The 24,200-nt window shown below is 44.0% G+C and overlaps 1 protein-coding gene across 1 annotated transcript in view; it reads left to right on the top strand.

Annotated features, from left to right (window-relative positions):
• Positions 1–2,448: 2,448 nt before the first annotated feature.
• MICU1 (mitochondrial calcium uptake 1) overlaps positions 2,449–24,200 on the top strand; it is a 145,229-nt gene continuing 123,477 nt past the window's right edge. Inside the window, exon 1 of the mRNA XM_082222101.1 lies at positions 2,449–2,568. The gene's annotated coding sequence lies outside the window, so the exon portion shown is untranslated. The remainder of the gene's footprint in view (positions 2,569–24,200) is intronic.

Genomic DNA, 24,200 nt, shown 5'->3' on the forward strand with positions numbered 1-24,200 from the left:
TATACCACCTGTTGTAAGAAAACATCTAAGTGGTTTACAAAAATATAAAACACCTGTATGCCAGACATAAAACCAGTTGCTGTTTTTTGGCATGGGTATAGCAGTAATGGAAAAGTTTAATGTACAGTTTCTGGCTGATAAGCAGTTTAAGGCAAAGGAGTTCTGCCAAGGCTAGGGCTTTTATTTTTTATTTCCCCCCAATGTGTCAAAAGTCCTCCAAGGCAACTAATAATATTAAAATGAGACAGAACAATTACTATATTTTAAGAACAGTTCAATTCTGGGTTGTCCACTGACCAGGAAAATCATCACCAACTGGCCAGCTTCTGTGCTTTCAAGAGAGGACTGATCTATAGAAATCAGCAGGTGAGGTTGTTATCCTCTGCCAATTGCTGATGATTCAATCACTGATAAAAGAGACGGTAATGGGAATGTTTCAGAAGTTAGCTCTGTGTGTGTGTGCGTGAGGGGGGTGCTACCATTAAGTAAGTTGAAGTTTGACTGTGGAGATTGCTAAACAGGAAGGATATGTTCACATTGCACAAAAAGCTCTGTTTGCATTTACAGAGTCTGAAATGTGAAGGCAAACCTAGACAGACAATAACAGGGCCCTTCATCATTTCCATACCTGAACTGAACCACCTTTTACCCCAGGTTCCAAAAGTGGAATCCACTTTAAAATGTTTCTACTCTTTCGTCTCTTTCTCTCTCCTCTTGTGCCACCCTCTCTAGTTTTCCCTCAGCTTTCTCCTCCCCTCTTTTTAATCTCTCCAAAACTGGACCTTAATGCAGCCACTGCATATAAGGTTCTGAAATCATTGAGGCTACCCACTAAATTAATTGAATACGAATAAGCTAAAATCTGACTTTGAAGTTGCTCTTATACTTTCTGTCCCACAGTGAAGATCATGGGGAGGAAGGTTACTTAAAAAAACCATACTGCAATCACATGCACATGGGAAAACATTCCATGGTTGCACTTTATTTAGAGCAAAGATACACAATCTCGGCTGAGAGCAATCTCACGATATCTCTTGTGAAAACAACTGATTGCCGAGTGTTATAAAAGAAAAGGAAAAGGAACGGGCTTGATTTCTTTGTTAAATCCAGGTCTTGTTATTACGGCTTTGACTGGATCTGTTGATTTGAAAGGCATTCCTTCTTCCTCAGAATGTTTCTTTAAAACTGCAGCTTCAGCCTATGAAAAAACTCAACAACCTGTACATCATCTTGCGCTTTAGACTACAATACACAAAGGCTACAAGGCGGGCATTTACAAAATACCTTAGGACAAAACCAATAAATCTTGAAGACTATCACATCTGTTATGGCATAACCTTTTGTGGCCTAACCATCTATTTCATCAGGTGCATGGATAAGTTGGCAGGTGCATATATATCCATATATATGGATGTATCATCTACCTACCTGTCACCTTAGGATAATACTTAACACCCCCCTAATTAATTTTGTTTTATTGTTTTAGTTTGATTTCAATTTATTTCAGCAGAAACAAAAAAAAAATTCTGAAAAGTATGCATACTTTTAGGGACATGGGTGGCGCTGTGGGTTAAATCACAGAGCCTAGGACTTGCCAATCAGAAGGTTGGCGGTTCGAATCCCCGCGACGGGGTGAGCTCCCGTTGCTCGGTCCCTGCTCCTGCCCACCTAGCAGTTCAAAAGCACGTCAAAGTGCAAGCAGATAAATAGGTACTGCTCCAGCAGGAAGGTAAACGGCGTTTCTGTGCGCTGCTCTGGTTCGCCAGAAGCGGCTTAGTCATGCTGGTCCCATGACCCGGATGAGCTGTCTGCGGACAAACGCCGGCTCCCTTGGCCAGTAAAGTGAGATGAGTGCCACAACCCGAGTCGTCCGCAACTGGACCGAATGGTCAGGGGCACCTTCACCTTTATTGTGCTTTTAACTGTCTGTACGTTTTAATTCATGGTTGTCATTAGTGATGATTTTATTGTTTATATATACAGTATGTGGGTGTGTACATATATTTGTAATCAGCTTTGAGGTTTTTTCACCCCCACAATCAAGTGGCATACAAATTCCATGAAATAAATAAATAACACAAATACATAAATAATGGCTAACAGCGCAAGCCTAGCCATGTCAGAAGTTAGCCCTCTTGGATTCAATGGGGCTTACTCCCATTGCAATGAAGCCCATGAGACCTCATGCCCACAACATATTGAGCAGCCTTTAAGGCGACGCAGAACAACCGAGACGCCGCAGTGTCGCCAACACGACAAGAAGTAACTCTTCCAGAGGGAGGGAGGGAGGGAGGGAGGGAGTGGGCGGGGCAAAGCGCGGGGGCGGGGCGGGAGTGACGGCCCTGGTGATGCCATCGCGCCGCGCCCGCTGACAGAAAGGCGGGGTCGGAGGCGGGGCCTGGAGGCGGGGGCGTGGTCGAGGTCGCCGCGGCCTGGCTTCCCATCCTTGCCTGGCAGAGCGGAGCTGGCCTCTTATTGCTCCGCTGCTGCCTGTGTGTCTTGGTCGCGCTCGACGCGGAGTCGCCTTAGCCGCGACCCCTCAGCCCAGAGGCTGCTGCTGCTGCCCAGGTAAGGCTCGAGCGGCAAGAAACCGATGGAGACAGCGGCGGGAGGGAGGGAGGGAGGGAGGGAGCTCCGGGCTGGCACCGTATTCCCGGCAGCAGATGCTGGCGTCGAGTCTCAAACGGGGCTGGAAGTCTCGTCTGGAAGCCCCGCCCCCCGGGTGTTTAGGAGCTGTTCGGTGTTGAGAAACGCAAGCCACTCTGCACATGCTCAGGAAGATTTCCCTGCCTTGTTTACATCCTAGCACGGGAAGTGGTTTCAATCCCAAGCTTGTCAAGCCTTGAACAACCATGTTTGCTCCCCCTGGCGCTGTCCCTCCCCGCTGCATATTCAGGGACAGGCTAGGTTTTTTCATCTTCTAATGTATTAAGGGATTTCCCCTCAAGCTTTCTCTTTATATCACATTTATAAGGAGAGAAGAAACCCCTTTTTTCGTGATTTTGGTACTCTGACCCCACCCCCTTGTTGTTTGACATACAGTATTTTATGGACGGCTGCTGATGCCTGTGTGTGTGGAACCTGTGGTAGGCGATAAGTTCCTAATTCGGAATAAAAAGAACAGCTCCGTAAAGCAACTTGCACTCTGGGTTCTATAGAAGTACTGAGCTATGAGTATGATGCAGGAATATGTTTTATGTGGTGCATCCATGAAATTACCTGCCTGGTAGCATAGTGTCCCTTATCCTGCTTCCTGGATCTATATAATCTGTTGTATATTCTGTAAGTGGGTTTAAGTGACATGAGGAAAACAAGAATCACATAAGCAGAAGGTGGTTTCTTTATTCATATTACCCCCTCCCCTTTGGTTGTATTACAACATATTTAAAAGTTGGGGTTATTTCGTAGTAGTGGCTGTGCACGTTTAACTTAGCGATGCAACTCTGCCTAGAAACTGTATATTCTTGCTTCATCAGAAAGAGACCGAATGATCTATTCTCAATTGACCCAGAACTACTTTAAATGGGTGAAGTCGCCACACACCCCTGCATCCTAGAAAGCCCATTTAAGCCAATCATCTGTTCTTATGGCTTAAGGAAAAATGCTTACTGCCTAGTTCCATTTGTGTTTACTTCAGATGAGCTCCAGTGAGCTTTCCCTGACCTGGTGCCCTCCAGTTTTTTTAAACCACAACTCCCATAATCCCTGACCATTGGCCATGTTGGCTGGAGATGATGGGAAATGTATTGCAGAACGTCTAGAAGGCACCTGGTTTGGGAAGCCTGCAGCTAAGAGACAATGCTTTCCAGCTTATGCTCCTGTAATATTGTGTTTTGTCTCTGTATATTAAATCAGGATTGCAAATGCCACAGTATTTATTTTATTTCACATTTATTTTTTATACCACACTTTCCCCAAGGATTTTACAGTAACCTACATCTGCACTTTATCCTCACAAGAACCCTTGTGTGTTTACGTGCGGAGCTGGCTATTAGACCAAGATCACCCAGTAAGCCTTGTAAGTGAATGGGGATTTGAACTCAGGTTTCCCCTAGTTCCACACTCCACAGTCTTCGATCTTTATACCCCATCTTTCTATAAAATATGCAAGGGAGATTGAACAGTTTGTAACAGCAGGGGAGGTATGGACCATAGTGGGATGAGTTTTCATAGGTAAATGAAAATGGACTGAGAAGACAGGGAACCAGGCAGAGGGCCTTCTTGGTAGTGGCGCCCTCCCTGTGGAACACCCTCCCACCAGATGTCAAAGAGAACAACAACTACCAGATTTTTAGAAGACATCTGAAGGCAGCCCTGTTTAGGGAAACTTTTAATGTTTGATGTATTACAGTATTTTAATATTTTTTTGGAAGCCACCCAGAGTGGCTGGGGAAGCCCAGCCAGATGGGCAGGGTATAAATAAATAAATAAACAATTATTATTATTATTATTATTATTATTATTATTATTGTTATTATCTTAACCCTTGATAGACCAGGTTAATAATAGCATACAAGCAACTATCACCTTACATCATGTTCAGGTTCCACTTTTTCTCCAAGTAGCTCAGGGTGGTGTGCATCATTTCTTACTTTTATACAGTACTGTACTTACAATGCCATGTAGCAAATTAAAGAGATAGTAAATAGCTCAAGGTAATCTAGGGAGCTTCCTGGCTATGTGTGGGTTTGAATGTAGGTCTCTGCACTCATGCACTCTCACTTTTAACCAGGGCTTTATTCTGGCGGTATGTGCAGTACCAACACCATTTTTTCTGGAAAAGAAACCCCAGGCTCTCTCCTCCTCTTCTACAGTGGTCAGCTTCCACGGGCAGCAGCACTGCCCCTTCCTCAGTGGCAACCGCTCTCTCCCACCTTGCTCCTGACGCCAATGCTGGCTCAACACAAGTAGCGCATCTGGTTAGGAGGCGACTCCACAGCCCTTTGAAAAAGAACTTATGGCTGGTACATCTGCACAGGGCAGTGCATGAGCCTGATGCCAAAGTCATTGCCCTCAGCCACATGTGGTACCCACTCAGACTGGCTGCTCTGTTCTATTAGAAAACTGTGTGTGTGTGTGTGTTGTTAGAACCACCTTAAATCAAGAAGGCCCTTCCATTTAGCAAGAAGGCCAGATGCTATTACTTATTTTAATATTTTATAGTTACAGATAGGTAGCCGTGTTGGTCTGCCATAGTCAAAATAAAAAAATTCCTTCCAGTAGCACCTTAAAGATCAACTAAGTTAGTTCTTGGTATGAGCTTTCGTGTGCATGCACACTTCTTCAGATACACTGAAACAGTTTCAGTTTCAGTGTATCTGAAGAAGTGTGCATGCACACGAAAGCTCATACCAAGAACTAACTTAGTTGATCTTTAAGGTGCTACTGGAAGGAATTTTTTTATTTTTAATATCTTATAGTTAACTTTTAACTACTATAAATAGTTAACATATGTAACTTTTTATTAAACATTTACATATATTTAGGCGCCAGGCAAAAACATTCCTCTTCTCTCAGGCCTTTGGCTAATTAAACAGTTTACGACCTTTTAAACTATATTGTTTTTGTTTGTTACTATGTTACATATTTTTGTGGTTTTTATATTGTAAACCACCTCGTGATCCTTATGAAGGGCGCTATAGAAATAAAATAAATAAATGCAAGGTAGGTAACACAATATTAAAACAATAGTTGCTTCCAGGCCTTTTGTAGTAAGTGACTAAGAGAAATAAATAAATGTAGACTAATACATTTCTTCTTCAGCTCCTTGGGGAGTCAAGTGGGCAGATTCTTCCCCAGACCAGAATCCATCGCTATCAATATTTTGTAGAGAGAATGAAGGTCCTCCTTCTTCCTGACCAAAGATTTAAAAAATGGAATGTATTATTTGCCAGGTTTAGTAAGAAAGTCCCTTGTGGCTTTTCTGCAGCTCCTGCTTCTTCCTTCTGTGATTTGCAGAGAGAGAGAGAGAGAGAGAGAGAGAGAATTTTATGGGGGGCATCAATAGTAGTGAACTTGTAAGGGTTATTTTGGGATGGATTGGCTAAATTTTTACAGGGGAGGATCCTTAGATATTTTTAAATGAAAAAAACAGTGGTACCTCGGGTTACAGACGCTTCATGTTACAGACTCCGCTAACCCAGAAATAGTACCTCGGGTTAAGAACTTTGCTTCAGGATGAGAACAGAAATTGTGGCGCAGTAGCAGCAGGAGGCCCCGTTAGCTAAAGTGGTACCTCAGGTTAAGAACAGTTTCAGGTTAAGAACAGACCTCCAGAACTAATTAAGTTCTTAACCCGAGGTACCACTGTAACAGATTTGTGCTTGGCACAGCTCTCCATCATTAAAACGTGACACAGTGCAGCTCTGTCTTTGAAGCAAGCATTAAGGCCTGGACTATACATGTGAAATGAGGCGACCGAGTCGTGAGACTATAATGGAGTTCTGGGGTGTCCTGCTTCAGAGTACAAGCACCACAATAATTTTCTATAAATATCTCCCTACGTTTAAAAGACAAATATCACATTGCTAGAAATGGAGAACTAGCAGAGAAGGAAGTGGGCCAGGCAGGTTCTGAGCTGCTCTTTGCAGGAAAATGGTTGCATGTGAAGGACTTTCAGAAATCATTCACCCCCACTTGCAGTCTGAAGCAGTATGGTCCAGGAGACTATCACCTCAGTCTCCTTCATGTGTCAAGCAAATGTAAGCCTTATGATGGCACGCTTTTGTAGATTGCCCATTATCTGGCATGCTGGGACACAGGAGGCCTGCTGGAGCTGTTTTGTTTTGATTAAAGAAAATATTGCTGCCATTAATAATAAGAGAAATACAGTAGTGGTAGTTGCTCTCCTAATTTACCCAGAATTAGGTCCTGACATTATCTTGAGATCTGCAGATAAAGGGTGGTATATAAATTTAATAAATAAGAATAATGACATCCATTCAGATGTTAAGTAGGTTTTAATGGGAGATAGGTTTACATATGATGATCTTTACATATGATGATTGTCTTCTGAGTGCCTTCCAGGACACGTTTTGAGGTCAGACTGGTAGTACCAGGGTCAATAAAGTTAACAACGAAGGTTCTCTTGTCATATTAAGTTATGCCAACCTCATGCCATGACCTACAGTAATAAATCATAGAAAAAGTTCAGATCGACACACATCTATTCACAGCACCATCAATACATTCACTCTTCATGAAATCAATGGTATATTAAACGTCTTTCATTTTTCCTCTTCTCTTTCTTTCCAACTCAGACATACACTCATAGCACTTGCTAGCTACAGCAACTTTTCAAGCCTACTCAAGACAGCAATTTAAAGACATAAATTCTGCTTCTTTGATCTGTATTTAACTCTTAACAGCATGCCCATTGTTCACAAGAGTGTCTGAAGTGGTTGCATTGCTAATGAAGGTTTTTGGGGTTTTTTTGCACGATTCCAGCTTCCAATTCAATTCTGCACCATTTTACAGAGGTAGAGATCACTGGACATTGCCTGCTTTTTGGTCTGTGCTTAGGATTGCAGAGGAAACCTTGCTTCCTCTGGGTTGAAAATTGCTTTGTGGATAAGATGATTTACTGAGTGAGCTTGAATCCATTATTTGCGAGGCTTAGTCAGAAAATGGGATATAGATTTTGTACATTAATTACTTTTTTTCTTGATCGATAATTTGATTTTCATCATGTTGGCTGGGTTTGTCTTCAAGAAATTATAAATAAGTGCTTAGCTGTTTGGATGAGAAGAATGAGTCATGTGTAAAAATTCATCATTTTAAAAATCATATAAGCGTAAAAGGTTTAATTAGAAATAATAAAACACCTGTTACTTATGGAAGAAAGCATATGCAAAGGTTTATTCAGATATTCTTTACTGTTTTGTCTTTAATATAGCATTGCCACTCTATAGTCATGCTAATTGTCTTGGTGCCACATGGCTCAGTTTAATAGTAAATTAGCTCCTTCAATAGTAGAATTTGCAGGGTTGCTATTTAGTAAACATAATGAATTACACTCCATAAATACAAAAAAAAAGTTAGTGGTAAGGCAGACATCTCTTGTTGACTTAGCTTTTCTCACAGAAGCAAAGGATCACAAGGTATAATACAAAACTAATCCTGTCTTATGCCTGGCCCTGCAAGATGAAAGAAATTGAGGTTTAGGCTGCAATCCTGTAGCCCCTAAACTTGGGAATAAGTCCCATAAAACTCAGTAGGACTCTGCTTCTCAGTAGAAATGTGTATGAGATTAGGCTGTTTAATTTGGAAGTGATTTTAGCTATGCTGGAAAACTGTTGTATGCTTGAATTGCACCTCCAGCAAGGACGAACAACCTCTGCTTAAAGTGCTGCATGGAAATGACACTTGGGTTCAACAGGGTTCTGAGGCAGTGAACAGAGTTGGGGCTTGCTGTGAAGACTTGGCCCATTGTCTTATCCCGATTAACAGTAATACTGGTAAATACTGAAGCAGTTGTGGAACTCAAACTTGTTTTTAAACATGGAACACATTTACTCTTCTTCTGCGTCTCCGTTCTTTAACATGGAAAAGGAAGGTTGAGTTGTAAGGCAGGTACATGGAAATGCATTTTTATTTTTATTGAGAGTTGGATTTAGCTTTGTGATTAATCTTAATCATCATAATAATGCAATGCTACTTAGCATTTGTATAGTGCTTTCAAGTGTTCAGTTCACATGCATTGTCTAGTTGTAATCCCTAGCAACCTGGCCAGATCAGCCAACATTTATTATCCCCCATATTGGGGAGCATTTGAAGAGTGGACTGTTTGAGTAGGCAATGATGGACTTAACTTAGAGTACACCAATGTGGCTGCAACCTTATTGGCAGTAATGGTCTCTGTGACTGTGTTTTAAATAGAGTGGTGGACTGTGGGAAATAAGCTGTGGGTGTAAGAATGCAACAGTTTCCAATCTGACTGGTCTTTGTCACAATCAGTGCTGTTTCTGTTCTGCTGCAGTTCGTTTCCCCCCAAATGCTACATTTTTTTTGTCTCACTGTCCTCTATTTAATGTACCTTGTTCTTATTTATGTCATTTATGTTCGTTAAAATTTAAAGATATTAATGATGCAATTGTTTCCGTAGCATTCTTTTCAATGCAAAGGAAACATGATTCAAATGGAGATGGGGAGTCATGAATTACATATTGTTTGTGGACTGAAAACAACAGCAATTTCCATTTGGTATTTGCTTGATCAATTTCCATTTCAGGCATAGGATGAATTAGCAAATGCCAGCAATTTTCGCTTCTGTTTGTGTTTTTGTCAGAATCCTCTAGCATCCCTAATTACATCTAATAAATTTCAGGTGGGCATTGTAAGAAGTAGCTGCATACTACTTTGATTTGAATGGTTATCAGCAATGTTAATTACATAGTGCCTTGAAGGTCTTGCCTTTCTAATTGGTGCTACATCCATGTGACTTGAGTTTAGATAACCTGATCCTTAATACGTTTTAGCCAAAAAAAAGTGGGTAGCATACTTGTGTTCTCACTTATGTCAATCAATCCGAGTTTTGTTGGCTGACTGATGCAGTGCTTTACTGAGAGAGATGGAAATAGCACTAGGGATCTTGAGCCTGTTTGTCTTCTTATGTAATTTTAGGTTTAATTGCATTATGCATTTGGAGCTGCTGGTTTTCAGAGCAGGTGTTCTCTAGGAAAGGTGTCCCCTCAAGGCCATAGCAGAATCTGCTGGACCCAAGGAGATAATAAGTTGTCCTAGGTGAAAGGATGTATAAAATCTTGGCATCTGTCATTTTAGATCTCATGCCTGGGGCAGAGGCTGATGACAGGAGGCAAGGCTATGCATATAATAGCTGGGGGGGAAATCAGTTGTGGGGTGGTAGCGGTGTGGGTTTCTGATGGGGATCAGGCAGTGACTTAGGTGGAGTGACGTCTTTCAGGCTTTCCCCCTTGGTTGGAATTAGTATGATGAAATATTAGCTTGCGCACCATCAAAGAAATTATGCTGGTACAAAATTTCATCATCTTCAGAAATGTAATTCAGATTAATAATGCAAGCACTGTGGGCAATCTTTTACCTAGTGATGCTGAAAAAAAATGTCAAGGTGAGTGAAGGCGGCAGTGAAGCAGTCCTGGGAAAGACAGCTCTGGGCAACTTAACCAGCAGCGACAATCTGTCTTGCTCACTGCTGCCCACTCAGACACATGAATTGCTGTGCTGAAGGTTGAGATCTGTGAATTGCAAGTGTTGGATGTCCACATCATAGCTAAATTAGCTCTCCTGCAGTTGGTTTCTGTTGTTGCTGCTGCTGCCTTCTACAAATACATTATATCAGCGCCTCTATGCTGCTGCCCCATTTCATGTGAATATGCAGTTAATTCTCATTTGTGGTACCTGCACAATGGAGTTTGGGTGCAGGTTTGACTTGCTCCACTTGAAACTGACCAATACTGAAAAAGATATTAAAACTTGGATTGCTTCACGGAAACGCCACATGTAAATCTTGAAAGGCTTGACCATTGTGGTGGTTGAACAGGATACAGCAGATGCTGTGTTGTTTGCTTTCCTTGCCTGTTATCCTGCTTTCCCCCCTCCCCTGCCTTTTCTTTGAAAATACTCCACCATAAATCAAAAGGCTGTGCACCTGTGCATGATCACCTGTCTTCAGTTGGGTCACAGATTCTGTTTCCTTTGTTTGAGAGTCATGTTGTCTCATTTGCAGCTACTCCAGCTTTGTGCCATCTAGGTCAGCTATGAAAGTTAACACAACCATGGATTTTCCTACCCTGATCCTACCCCATTTGCTTTGGGGTTGGTGGAGTTGTGTCTTTCTAGCAGGCAGAATGGTAGATTGTGCAACTGGCATAAGAGCAGGGCAGAAGAATCCACAAAGCTGTGCTCTTTTTCAACTATTCCACCCTTGTATTGTTTGGGGACAGGCTATTTTGCCTGGCAGAAATAGGTAGAGATTAGAACCTCTGCACAAGGTTAGAACCAGAAACCTGGGAAGACACAAACACACTATTTTCAGCACTCACAATAAAATAAATTGTGCATATCCTGCCGTATGAAGGTCACTTCCAGATTACCTGTTTATTGAGCATTCATCCTGATTTGCGGAGATGTTTAAAGACATTGCATTGTTACCCCACAGTTTCCAGCACATTTTCCCATCACTTTCCTTATCTCAAAAAGTCCAGAGGCTGTTTTTGGAAGCAAGTTTCTTGGGCAAGATCATCAAATGCACTTTAAATGCACAGCTTGCATTTGCTGGTATGCAGCTAAATTCTGTCCACAAAATAACAGTCTGGAAGTGCACAAGGCAGAGCTTTCCAAACTGTCTGTCACAACCTGTTAGTGTTGCCAGCTGCAGAGTGTAAATGTGTCACACGGATGATCACCACACTCCTCCCAGGGCTGGAAAGGGGTTAGTTTTTAACCTCCGGTTTGCTAGTTAAACCGAATTACTGTGTTGCAAAATGATGCATGTCTAAAAAGTGTCACCAACATGAAAAGTTTAGAAAGCTCTGGCCTAAGGCCTCAAAAGTGCATGTGAGGTCTAATGAAGAGACCTGACTGGAACTTAAACTATACAGTATAGATCTTCTTCTTATCCTCTGATTACTTTTTCAGACCGCCGTCGCGCTTGCCCACTTTTCCCTAGCTGTGAGGGCTAGAAACTTTGTAAGCTTGCATTTCAGAAGGAAACTTGCATATGGCTGCAAAGCAATTAAAATTGGCGAGAAACACAGAACATTTTGTTAAATGCAGTATTTGGGTTGTTGTTTTTTAATGGCGTTAACATTCTTTTTAACAGCATTGCATACATTTTGCTTTTTCTCCCTGCTGACACTAATTGGCTTGTGAATTCTAACTGGGATGAGAATGTGGTTTTCCGAAAGTGTATATTGCACACAGTGTCTAGTATTGCTGATTAGCTCCCTTGGGGGCACCTATCATACAGTGATCATCTTCTCTGATCTGTCACTGGTTATGAGCTTTAAAATGAGGAGAATATTTAATGCTTTATTAAAGCTAGCGGGCAATGCTATTCTGAATTTTGAATAGATTAAAAGAGAGATGTAGTGTTGAGATCCCTGGAAGTAGGGATGGGGAAAACCTGTGCCTGAAAATACTGGGCTAGATGGACTGTTGGTGCCGTGCAAAACCAGGACAAAAATTATTGAGCTTTTTGTGGGACACTGAGCAAGTTCATTCCTCTCTATTTGTCTTTCCCCAAACTTCACAATAGCCACCTACATTTTTTTTGCAACTTGAATATCCATGTGTATAGTATAGTATAGTATAGTATAGTATAGTATAGTATAGTATAGTATAGTATAGTATAGTATAGTATAGTATATTTTTTAAAAAAATAATATTTATTACTTTTCCAACAATTTAAACACTACAAAAAAGAACAAAAGAAGAAAGGGGAAAAAAGAACAATACAATACAATATAAAAACACTACATAACACTAACACATTAAACTAACAAAACAAAACAAAAACAGTTTAAAACACATCAAACAATTTCAATATCTTATCTTTCATTCACTTATTTCAGCGACCTCCTCACACCTCCCTTTCCACTTCTGTTAATTGTTTCAGCAATTCCTCTCCATCTTCCTCTGTTTTCTATCCTATAATTATCTTAACACATTCTAACCTTATTTTTTCCTTTAATATTCTATTAATCTGTTTATACTTAATTCCTTATAGCATTTCTACTAAAGCCATGTAACTTCATTCCAACATTCTTCTAACATTCATTAATTTTACAGTATTTCAGTAAATAATCTTTAAACTTTTTCCAGTCTTCTTCCACCGACTCTTCTCCCTGGTCTCGGATTCTGCCAGTCATTTCCGCCAGTTCCATATAGTCCATCAACTTCATCTGCCATTCTTCCCGGGTGGGTAAATCTTGTGTCTTCCAATACTTCGCGATGAGTATTCTTGCTGCTGTTGTTGCATACATAAAGAAAGTTCTATCCTTCTTTAACACCAATTGGCCGACCATGCCCAGGAGAAAGGCCTCTGGTTTCTTCAAGAAGGTATATTTAAATACCTTTTTCATTTCGTTATAAATCATCTCCCAGAATCTCTTAATCCTTGGGCATGTCCACCAAAGGTGAAAGAATGTACCTTCAGTCTCATTACATTTCCAACATTTGTTGTCAGGCAAATGGTAATTTTTTTTCAAGCTTGACTGGTGTCATGTACCACCTATAAATCATTTTCATTAAATTTTCTCTTAGGGCATTACATGCCGTGAATTTCATACCTGTGGTCCATAACTGTTCCCAGTCAGCCATCATTATGTTATGTCCAACATCTTGTGCCCATTTAATCATAGCTGATTTCACCGTTTCATCCTGAGTGTTCCATTTCAACAGCAAGTTATACATTCTTGACAAATTCTTGATTTTTGGGTCTAACAATTCTGTTTCCAATTTTGATTTTTCCACCTGGAAGCCAACTTTTTTGTCCAAATTGTATGCCTCCATTATTTGGTAATAATGGAGCCAATCTCGCACTTTGTTTTTCAATTTTTCAAAGCTCTGCAAATTTATTCTGTCTCCATCTTGTTCCAGAATTTCCCAATATTTCGGCCATTTGGCCTCCATATGGAGTTTTTTCTGTGCCTTCGCTTCCGTTGGTGACAGCCATCTTGGGGTTTTCTTTTCTAACAAATCCTTATATCTTATCCAAACATTAAACAATGCTTTTCTAACAATATGATTTTTAAACGCTTTATGTGCTTTTACCTTATCGTACCACAAATATGCATGCCAACCAAATGCATTATTAAAGCCTTCTAGATCCAACACTTCAGTGTTTTCAAGAAGCAGCTATTCTCTCAGTCAGCAAAAAGCAGCTGATTCATAATAAAGTTTAAGGTCTGGCAGGGCAAATCCACCTCTTTCTTTGGCATCAGTTAATATCTTAAATTTTATTCGAGGCTTCTTGCCCTGCCAAACAAATCTGGAAATATCTTTCTGCCATTTCTTGAAACAATCCATCTTATCCAAAATTTGCAATGTTTGAAACAAAAACAACATCCTTGGCAACACATTCATTTTTATCACAGCAATTCGGCCTAACAATGATAACTTCTAATGCATTGGACATCTAGTGGGTCCAGAGATGGGGCAAGGAAGAGCGGGTGTGTGGAATGTGATTCTATCCCCCACTGTATGTAGGCTTGCATGCTTAGAGCCTTCTCTAAAGCACCTGCTCTTTCTTTTACAAGCAGAAGCCATTCAAATGCTACCATTTCTTGAAATCCTAGAAGAGGACAAGTTTGATTTTAATTTTTGTTTCTGTTCTTCAAAACCTGGATTTTTTAGCCCAGTTATTCTGATTAAAACTAACTTCTTCTCCCTGCTCTGCAAATCCCCAAATCTCAGCAGGGATGAAGCACAGGTGGAAGAAAGAACGAAGGGCATGCCTCTCTCGACCTGTTTTGAGCTGCCTAGAAGTTGACTATTGATCTCAGGCAGTTTATACACTGAGGCTAAATACTGCTTGGAAAGCACAAGTATTCCTTGACTTTTTAAAATTGGCTCTTTATATTGATTCTTAACCAGCCTTGTTGGTTTCCCTCTGCTACTATCCACCATCACTACTGTGTTCCCAGTACTTAGAAATGTACAGTTTAGAGGATACTTAACTTTTTCCTCACCACTTTCCACTATTTGCTGGAAATGTTCTTGGTCAACCGGCTTTTGGCATGCTGGTCAGTTTTATGTGGTGAACCTTGTTCAGGGCTTTTAATTTGCTAAGCTTGGTTTTAATGTGGTTTGGTTGTTATATTGTGTTTGTGTGTGCTTTGGATTTTAGCATTTTGATGCTTATAAGTTACACTAATACAAACACATTAGAAAGAAGGGATATAAAAATTTGAATAACAGTAAATAAATGGAGTGTTGTGCTTGGACTGGAGAGACGTGAGTTTAGGTCCTCATTCAGACACTAAACTCACTGGTTGACATTCCATTTCTGCATTATCTACTTTATAGGGTTTCTGTGGGTATACCTTGCTACAATGGTCCCAGAGAAAGATACCCCCTCCCAGTTGGTCAGCCGGTGTGTCCTGAGTCCTGCGTCTCTACTTCTTCAAGAATTAAGCCCCATGCAAAAGTTACTCCTTTCTGTATCTGTCCCCACCTCTTTTCCATTGGAAGCTGCTCCTGGTGGCACCCTGTACACACCAGGTTTGAGGAGGTTGCTGAAGACGAGAATGCTATCCCCCTTTATTTTGTACCTGCCCTTCCCTCCCTTCAGAGAAGCTGCTTTGATTTGCTCCACTGTAATGCGTTTTTTGATTCTGATCTCTGATGCTGACCAAACAAGGCTGCCTGCAAAAACTGCAGTGCAGGGGCATGAGCCTTGCTAGAAAAGAATGCAACAGCTTCTCTATGGGCAGGGACGAGCTTTGCCTCTTTAGAAAACAGCGCACCAGCTGCTGCTCAGGGGCTCTTGCATTTTTCGATTCAAAGGACCTAGTTTAGTAATGGGTCTAACGCAGCATCTCTGGGGGCTGTTCCATTCACAAATTCTTGACTTTCCCCGCAGTTAGCCCCTGTGGTGAGTGCCTGAGGGCCCTGCTCTTGCCGCTTACCATCTGGCTTGGGGCGGGGCCTGGGGCCTCACAAGGACTGCTCTGCTGCCCAGGAAGACTCTCCTGCGTGAGTGCCTGAGGGCCCTGCTCTTGCCACTTACCATCTGGCTTGGGGCGGGGCCTGGGGCCTCACAAGGACTGCTCTGCTGCCCAGGAAGACTCCCCTGTGGTGAGTGCCTGAGGGCCCTGCTCTTGCCACTTACCATCTGGCTTGGGGCGGGGCCTGGGGCCTCACAAGGACTGCTCTGCTGCCCAGGAAGACTCTCCTGCGTGAGTGCCTGAGGGCCCTGCTCCTTCTTGCCACTTACCACCTGGCCTAGGGAGGGCCTGACAGGCCTCACAAGGACTGCTCTGCTGCCCAGGAAGACTCCCCTGTGGTGAGTGCCTGAGGGCCCTGCTCTTGCCACTTACCATCTGGCTTGGGGCGGGGCCTGGGGCCTCACAAGGACTGCTCTGCTGCCCAGGAAGACTCTCCTGCGTGAGTGCCTGAGGGCCCTGCTCCTTCTTGCCACTTACCACCTGGCCTAGGGAGGGCCTGACAGGCCTCACAAGGACTGCTCCTGCCACTTACTATCTGGCCCAGGGTGGGGCCTCACAAGGATGGTTGTTGCCATTGATGCTGCTACTGCCCAGGAGGACCCGGAGGAGTGCAGAGCCCTTTTTAACATGTTTTGTTTTGTTTTTGTTTTTTAATATTTCCTTTCCTTTTCGATTCTATATATGGGGTGGGATGGATGTTTGGGTGGGCTGGGGAATTTGTTAGATTTTGATGAATTTGTAATTTTAGCAGTTTTTGTTTGTATTGTTGTATTGTTTTCTGGGTTGTTTTTGTTTTTTGTTTTTACTGTTTTAAGGTTTTATTGTTCTAGGCTGCGAAAGAATAATATTAATTGCCATCAATGGAGGCCACTATGAGGCCTGGGATTGCTACCGTGGAGGGGCGAGGGAGGTATGGCGGTGGGGGCAGATGTTACAGGAGAAGGGGATCGAGATATGGATACGCTCGTACCCTTTCCAATCTGCGCCCCATCCCGAGGGACGAGGGTAGGGTGAGCAAGGATTACTCACCTCCGTCACTGGTGCTGTGCAATGCCAGGTCTATAGGCAATAAAACCGCCACCCTGCGAGATTTCTTTATCTCGCAGGGGGTCGACCTGGCTTGTGTGACGGAGACCTGGGTGCGCGAAGGGGCAACAGTTACCTTACGAGAGATGGCGCCCCCGGGTTTCTCTGTCCTCCACCAGTCGCGGACTGTGGGCCGGGGGGGAGGGGTGGCATTATTAATCCGGGAAGATTGTCCTTTCAGGGCTCTACCATCGCCATCGATCCCCGGCATTGAATGTGTTGGCCTAGTGTGGGGCTCCGAGGAGAGCTTGGCTGTCTGGCTGGTGTACCGGCCACCTAGCGCACCAGCAGCCACCCTGTCAGGCCTGCTGGAGGCGGTGGCCGGCTGGGCCTTGGAGTTCCCTAACCTATTGGTATTGGGGGACTTCAACATCCATGCCGATGCCACTCCCTCCTCACAGGCTCTGGACCTGGTGTCTTCCATGGCGACACTAGGGCTCTCCCAGTTTGTTTCGGGCCCCACACATCAAGCAGGCCACACGCTGGATTTGATCTTTGGCGTCGGTATAGATGTGATCATGTCTCCTCCGACGAAGGTGCCATGGTCTGATCACTACGCTCTGAAAGCCAGGATTGACTTTCCACCCCCACCCTGCTTAGGTGGCGAGCCAATTTGGGCTCGCCCGCAGAGGCTGATGGACCCCGAGAGATTCCGCCAAGCCTTGCGGGACCTTGCTCCCCCTGGCGACTCATTGACTGAGCTTGTTGAGGGCTGGAATGCCCAGCTCCAGGCAGCCATCGATGAGATCGCACCTAAGCGCCCTCTGCGACCCCGCAGAAACCGGGCTCCCTGGTTTACCGAGGAGCTTCGGAAAATGAAGCGGGACCTCAGACGGCTAGAGCGAGTATGGCGGGGTGCCCGTGACGGAGCCTCAAGAACATCTTATAGGGCTTTTATGAAAACCTACGAGATGGCGGTGAAGGCTGCTAAGAAGTCATACTTCTCGGCCTCCATTGCATCCGCTAGCTCTCGCCCAGCGCAATTATTTAGCATAATCAGGTCTTTAACGTCCCTTGAGGGACAGCCAAATTTAAATAACAAATTGACACACGGCTGTGAGGCATTTGCGAGCTTTTTTGCGGAGAAGGTCTTGTCGCTCCGCCATGACCTCCCTGCCAATTTGGATACAATAAAGGAACTGGAGGCCCCTCGACTGTCCTCGGGTCCAGTATTGGACCACTTCGACCAGATATCCCCAGCCGATGTGGACAGACTCCTCCGAGCTGGAAAGCCCACCACTTGTCCTCTCGACCCGTGCCCGTCTTGGCTGATTAGAGCGTGTCCAGACGAGGTGCGGGCCCTCCTGGGGAATATCATCAATTTGTCCCTTGGCACGGGGACATTCCCAGGGGAACTGAAGGAGGCAGTGGTGCGCCCGCTCTTAAAGAAAACATCATTAGATCCTTTAGATCTATCCAATTACCGCCCGGTTTCGAATCTTCCGTTCCTGGGTAAGGTGATTGAGAGAGCGGTTGCTGAACAGCTTGGTGGGTTTCTGGATGAAACATTGGCTCTGGATCCATTCCAGTCTGGCTTCCGCGCTGGTCATGGGACCGAGACGGCTCTGGTCGCCCTAACAGATGACCTTCGTAGACAGCTGGATCGAGGCGGGTCAGGGCTGCTGATTCTTTTAGATCTATCAGCAGCTTTCGACATGGTCGATCACGAACTTTTGGACCACCGCCTTACCGACGTGGGGATCCAGGGCACAGTCCTTCAATGGCTGCGCTCGTTTCTCTCTGGTCGGGGACAGAGGGTGGCGCTTGGGGGGGAATTGTCATCGCGCCACTCCTTGGTGTGTGGAGTACCTCAGGGCGCGATACTCTCCCCGATGCTTTTCAACATCTTTATGCGCCCCCTCGCCCAGCTTGTTCGGAGTTTTGGGCTGGGTTGTCATCAGTATGCCGATGACACCCAACTCTATCTGTTGATGGATGGCCATCCTGACTCGGCCCCAGACACACTGACCAGATGTTTGGAAGCTGTGGCTGGATGGTTACGTGGGAGCCGGTTGAAGCTAAATCCTTCGAAGACAGAGGTCCTGTGGCTGGGACGGGGCGATATGGGATTGGGGGGGCAACTCCCATCTCTTGCGGGGGCGCAATTAGTGCCAGCACCGTCCATTAAGAGTTTGGGTGTAATCTTCGACACCTCCCTTTCCATGGAGGCGCAGATTGCAGCTATAACAAAGGCGGCATTTTTCCATCTCCGCCAAGCTAAGCAGTTGGCTCCTTACCTCTCTCGCCCTGACCTAGCCACTGTGATCCACGCGACGGTCACCTCCAGACTGGATTATTGTAACTCGCTCTACGTGGGGCTGCCCTTGAGACTGACCCAGAAACTCCAGCGGGTGCAGAATGCTGCAGCGAGACTCCTTACGAGGTCTTCGCTGCGAGATCACATTCACCCGGTGCTATACCAGCTGCACTGGCTCCCGGTGGAGTACAGGATCAGGTTTAAGGTGCTGGTTTTAACCTTTAAAGCCCTATATGGCCTAGGACCCTCGTACCTACGGGACCGCCTCTCCTGGTATGCCCCACAGAGAAACCTACGGTCTTCAAATAAAAACATCTTGAAGGTCCCAGGCCACAGAGAAGTTAGGCTGGCCTCAACTAGAGCCAGGGCTTTTTCGGCTGTGGCTCCGATCTGGTGGAACACTCTGTCACAAGAGACCAGGGCCCTGCGGGACTTGACATCCTTCCGCAGGGCCTGCAAGACAGAGCTGTTCCACCAGGCCTTTGGCCAGGGCACAGCCTGACTCCCTCCCTCGGCAATCTTCGCAGAGCTCTGGCCCAATGGTTGCTAGTGGCTTGAATTAATTAATTTTTATAATGAATGATTTTAGAATGTTGTTTATGTTGTACCTTTGTACTGTTTTATTGTTGTTAGCCGCCCTGAGCCCGGCTTCGGCTGGGGAGGGCGGGATATAAATAAAATTTATTATTATTATTTATTATTTCTGCTGCTGTGTTCTTTCTTTCCTGCCTTCCTGCATGGGGAAGATCACTTGCGCTAAGCTTGTTCAGTTTTTTCATGGTCTACTTATGATAATTTTACTTGTGGTGGGTGTTCGTTATGACTTCCTAGGGTATCTGTATCTCTGGCAATAAACTGTCTGGGCCAGTTCAGATGTAATGCTGCCCAATTGCTTAATCATGGTTAAGTACCGGTAATTGGGTGCAGGCTGCAAGATAACATGCTCCTTCCTTACATCATCTGGAGTGCAAATTCCCCCTTCAGGCCATTACTGACTAGCTGTTACATGACATCGGTGTGAACTGTAGTTAATTAACCAGAGTTCTGCTTATCCGATGATCTGACACCATGGTTGGTTTCAGATGCTAGCTTAAGAGAGAACCCAGCTCTATCTAAGCATGGTCAGACTCTGCAAGAGTAAATGAGTTCTGCCAAAGGGGGAGAAGGATCAAGCAATCCTGCAGCCTGCTTCTGCTTTTTCACCCTGGCTAAGCAGATTGGCAAGATTTTTTATTGCTATATTTAGGACATTTGCATCCCTCTTTTCTTCCAGCATGGAATTCAAGGTGGCATACATAGAATTCCTGTGTCATTTCCCATCCAGGCACTGACTAGATCCAGATTCCCCATAGCTTTGGTGAACTGGCTACATCTTGTGACCCATAAGCATTCAAAATTTGCCAGGCGCCCAGCACATTTTGCACTTGGCTATTGGCCACTTGCAACCAAGTGAAGATGCTCAGGTCCCAGGATGGCGTGTGATATCTTCACCATCTGGAGGTGTGTGTCTAGGGATCCTTGGATCTTGACTGTTTTCACACACTAGCAACACAGCCTGTAGAATTCTTTCTGCTATATTTTATCTGCACAATCAGAATGAATTTCAGGCACCCCAAAGTCACACTGAAAAATACAACTTTCGAGCTCTCTGGCCCGAAAATGGCAACTAGACATTCTATTTTGGCGACTGTAACCCTGGTTTAAGGAGCCCTATTGCGCCTAGCTTATATATCTGAGTTTTTAGCGCTGTGACCGAGTGGTAGCCAGTGGTGAGGGATGAAGGGAGTAGTTTGAAAAGAAATTTGGAGAGCACCAGGTTGGTTAAGACTGCTAACACTCTCCAGACATTATGTACTATGAACATTTTGGACAATTGTCAGCAATGCTTACCTTATTACTCCCTTGCGTACATGCATGAGCACAAGCGTATACAAGCATATTACAAGCATATTTTTAAAGAAGGGAAATCGAGTCTGCAGCTGTCAGATAAAAAGCAGACGTGGGCAATGGTCTTGTGTTAACTTAGCTTGCCAGTGTTGACTTCAAAGGCAATAGGGGCTTTGGTATTATTGTAAGTCTTAAAAAGTAATCTTATAAAGTGCAGATCTGCCTGCCAAGTAGCTGTGCTAAAGAGGCCAAGAGTGCATAATATATTGTCAGGCCTATGATGAAGAATGAACAAATTGGAGAGAGACAGAAGCCTACTGAAAAATGCTGCATGTGAATAAAATTTTGTGCATAAAACTGATTTTAAAAATAGCATGCTACTGACTCAGCTCACTGTCTGATTAAGACGCTTGCCTTAAATATATATATATATATATATATATATATATATTTGCTTTCGTATATATATATATATATGCAGGTTTTGGTGTCTTCGGGTGTCTTCCCGTGTAAGAGTCGGGGTGTCTGTGCGACGTTTCGACGAGGTCTCACTCGTCATCTTCAGGCTGGTGCTTTCGGCTTCTTGTTACTGGAACAGAAGCCGAAAGCACCAGCCTGAAGATGACGAGTGAGACCTCGTCGAAACGTCGCACAGACACCCCGACTCTTACACGGGAAGACACCCGAAGACACCAAAACCTGCATTCCTGTACCCGTGAAAATCTACGAAAGCATATATATATATATATATATATATATATATATATGCTTTCGTAGATTTTCACGGGTATAGGAATGCAGGTTTTGGTGTCTTCGGGTGTCTTCCCGTGTAAGAGTCGGGGTGTCTGTGCGACGTTTCGACGAGGTCTCACTCGTCATCTTCAGGCTGGTGCTTTCGGCTTCTTGTTACTGGAACAGAGCAGAGTCTGGTGTTTGAGTTCCTATAAATACTGTTGAGGGGTGTGGTGTATAGCCTCCAACGTTCTGGGCAGAGAGGAAGTTCCTAGATTAGTGTGCCTTTTCTTCTTTTGTTCCTTAATTACTTGAGGGATATCTTGGGTGATTTCATGAGTGATATTCTGAATATCACTGGGTGGGTCATTAATTACTTGAGGGATATCTTGGGTGATTTCATGAGTGATATTCTGAATGTCACTGGGTGGGTCATTAAGTGTAGATTAGTTGCTAAAGCTCTCGTGTCTTGACCTCTTGAGCTTGTGAAGAGTTTTTCTGAGAAGATGGCTGTGCTGCATTTAGTTGTGCTCTGGCTTGGCTTCGTGTATAGGGGCGAGCTATGGTTTTGTGCCTTGTGTCAGCCAGATCTGTGTAGGGATTGCAGGGGGGTGCAGCATCCGGAGGTGACACTATAGTTTGGTTGCTGGATGGAGTCTGTAATATGTCTGTGGAGAGGGTCTGGGTTTGGGTCTGGTGTGGTTGATTGGTGACGGCGTTCTGTGTGCCTCTGGTTCTGGTGTCGGTTTTTGTGGGGAGGGCTAATTTCCAGATGTCTGGCAGGCGGGACGTGTCGTCACGCTTGTTCATGTTGTGAGGGTGTTTCTCTATCTCGATGGCTTCCATGATTATTCTCTTGTGGTGATGTTCCATGTTAAAGAGCAATTTGGAATCTGCAAAATTAATTTCGTGTCCTGTTTCTTTCATGTGTTGGAAAAGAGAGGAAGTTTTTTCTTCTTTTTTGACGGCATTCTTGTGTTCTGCGATACGTGCATTTATTCGTCTGTTTGTTTGTCCAATGTACGTGGCTGGGCAGACTTTGCAGGGTATTTCATAGACCCCTTGGTTTTCCAGCTGGATTTTGTCTTTTGGGTTTCTGAGGATATTGGCTATTTTTTGGTTGGTGCAGAAGGCTGTTTTGATATTGTGTTTATGGAGGATTTTGCTGATTTTGTCTGTAGTGCCCTTGATATAAGGAAGGAGGGCCATGCCATTGTTTTCTTCTGTGTCTTGGTTTTTTGGGGGTGTTTCTTTTTGGATTAGCTTCGTAACCCTGTTTTTCTGGTATCCATTGGCGATTAACACATTTGAGAGATTCTGTAACTCAGTTGTCAAGTGGTCTTTGTCAGCCAGGCGTTTGGTTCTGGAGATGAGAGTCTTGGCTACGGAGTTTATTTGTGCAGGGTGGTGGTGTGATTGTGCATGTAAGTAGCGGTTGGTGTGTGTTTTTTTCCGGTAGATAGTGTGTCCTAGGGAGCCATCAGGTTTTTTGTAGATTAATCTACAAAAAACCTGATGGCTCCCTAGGACACACTATCTACCGGAAAAAAACACACACCAACCGCTACTTACATGCACAATCACACCACCACCCTGCACAAATAAACTCCGTAGCCAAGACTCTCATCTCCAGAACCAAACGCCTGGCTGACAAAGACCACTTGACAACTGAGTTACAGAATCTCTCAAATGTGTTAATCGCCAATGGATACCAGAAAAACAGGGTTACGAAGCTAATCCAAAAAGAAACACCCCCAAAAAACCAAGACACAGAAGAAAACAATGGCATGGCCCTCCTTCCTTATATCAAGGGCACTACAGACAAAATCAGCAAAATCCTCCATAAACACAATATCAAAACAGCCTTCTGCACCAACCAAAAAATAGCCAATATCCTCAGAAACCCAAAAGACAAAATCCAGCTGGAAAACCAAGGGGTCTATGAAATACCCTGCAAAGTCTGCCCAGCCACGTACATTGGACAAACAAACAGACGAATAAATGCACGTATCGCAGAACACAAGAATGCCGTCAAAAAAGAAGAAAAAACTTCCTCTCTTTTCCAACACATGAAAGAAACAGGACACGAAATTAATTTTGCAGATTCCAAATTGCTCTTTAACATGGAACATCACCACAAGAGAATAATCATGGAAGCCATCGAGATAGAGAAACACCCTCACAACATGAACAAGCGTGACGACACGTCCCGCCTGCCAGACATCTGGAAATTAGCCCTCCCCACAAAAACCGACACCAGAACCAGAGGCACACAGAACGCCGTCACCAATCAACCACACCAGACCCAAACCCAGACCCTCTCCACAGACATATTACAGACTCCATCCAGCAACCAAACTATAGTGTCACCTCCGGATGCTGCACCCCCCTGCAATCCCTACACAGATCTGGCTGACACAAGGCACAAAACCATAGCTCGCCCCTATACACGAAGCCAAGCCAGAGCACAACTAAATGCAGCACAGCCATCTTCTCAGAAAAACTCTTCACAAGCTCAAGAGGTCAAGACACGAGAGCTTTAGCAACTAATCTACACTTAATGACCCACCCAGTGACATTCAGAATATCAC

This window comes from Podarcis vaucheri (genome assembly GCF_965113315.1).
Source record: "Podarcis vaucheri genome assembly, chromosome: 5".
Lineage (NCBI taxonomy): Eukaryota > Metazoa > Chordata > Lepidosauria > Squamata > Lacertidae > Podarcis > Podarcis vaucheri.